Here is a 1,928-nt window from a genome sequence, read left to right as displayed (position 1 = left end):
TGCCTATACGTTCTTATACTAACCGTTCTCTGACCGTCTAGGCCGGTGCTTTAATATCAACTAAAAGTCATTGGCCTACTATAGTTACACTCTAATGGAATGGGGCAATAAATCTTGAGAGATGCCAAAAATTAGAAGGTCTAGATCTATACTCTCAAAACAAAACGCGCCACGCCAAATATCACTTCCGGATTTTCTAAAATTACAGAGACAGAAGCGTCGGCCTACAAAAGCGATCGGCGAAATAAAAAAAAAGTAAGCTTTTTGCAGCAAAAACTGTCTCAAAACTGAAAAAAAAACAAGTGCGCCACGCTCTGGAGAATATTTTAGAGAATCTTTTGGCGAAAACCGCATGTCGATCGATGCTGCCATTGCAAAGCCTTTTGAATAGCAAAATTCGGCCACCACAAATAGATAATAGAATATATACGGTATAACCAATTATTGATTTTGTTCTCTCACTTCTGAATCATTAGGCCCTACTTATACGAAGGATATACCAAAAGCTTTTTACCTGACGATGAAGGAATAAAGGTAGAAAGTTGAAATTAGGTGCTACCCTTAATCTTTGTCTATGTGTAGATCTACTCTTCTCCCACAGATATACATTTTTGCCAAGGATGTATTACCTTGAAAAGACCTTGGGAATAGGAGCCCCTCTCTTTGTTTTTAAACAAGTCCTCTACTGCTTCTTTCACCTCTTGATCACTTTCAAAATGCCTTCTTTTTAGATCTTTTTTCAGTTTGGGGAATAAAAAAAAGTCGGACGGGGCTAAATCAGGAGAATAGAGGGATGTGGCAAAATTCCATAGCCACTTTCTCGCGCAGTTTCTGCGGCTTTTCTTGAATTGTTCGCTGGCGCGTTGTCGTGAAGCAGCAAAATGACTTTTCGGATCTTTCCTCTGCTTTTTCTTTTATAGGCTCTCGTATTTTGTTTTAGCTGGTTAGAATAATGGTCTCCGGTGACCGTATGTCCATTTTCAAGATAGTCGATCATAAACACCCCTTCTTGGTCCAAAAAATCCCCCAACCTGATAGCATCACGTTTCCTCTTGATGACTGCACCTTTGCCTTCTTTGGTGTTGGAGACGAGGGCGATTTACACTGTATTGGTGCTTATTTTGACTCAGGATCGCAGTGGTGGACTCACGTCTCATCCATAGTTACAATTCTTTCAGAAATGTTGTTTAATCCTTTTCATACAGACCAGGCAATTCTTGACAACAATTCACACATTGCATTTTTGAGGAGGAGTCAACAAACGTGGGGCTCATCTTGCAGAAACCTTTGTCATATTCAAATGTTCATTAAAGATTCGTTCACCTAATCCAATGCTAAGCCTAGTTTCTTTCCTCAAACGTTCGACTGTCACCCGCCTAGCAGACTACACAAGTTTCTTGATTTTCATCAAATTCTTTTCTGTTGTTGCTGTCACAAGGCGACCATCACGGTGGTCATCTTCAATGTCTAGGAATCTGCACTTGAATTTTTTTTTGCACCAAAATTTAATCACAGCTTTGTATAGGCAGCAAGTTCCATATACGGCATACACCTCCGTAAAAATATCCTGTAGTTGCTTGCCGTGCAAGAACAAACACTTTATTACTGCCCTGTGCTCAATTTTCTCCATTTTTATGTTGAACCTGGAGAACAAAACACCCCCATTCACTTACAGTGCGCTTGTGTTAAAACTAGTGCATGTAATCGAAAATTCCCCAAAATGTACACACATTCTAGTCAGATGGTTGTTGGCTTTCATTCCAAATTTTAGCTTTCTACCTTTATTCGTTCATGGTCAGTTAAAAAAAACGTTTGGTATGCCCCTCGTACATATTTGATTTGATTTTCTCATTTCTGAATCATTACTTTTATATACATTTTTTATATGATTTTGTTCTCTCATTTATGAATTATTGTTTATATATTAT

The sequence above is a fragment of the Aplysia californica genome, unplaced genomic scaffold, assembly GCF_000002075.1.
Source record: "Aplysia californica isolate F4 #8 unplaced genomic scaffold, AplCal3.0 scaffold00687, whole genome shotgun sequence".
Taxonomy (NCBI): domain Eukaryota; kingdom Metazoa; phylum Mollusca; class Gastropoda; order Aplysiida; family Aplysiidae; genus Aplysia; species Aplysia californica.
This window is presented reverse-complemented; position numbering follows the sequence as displayed.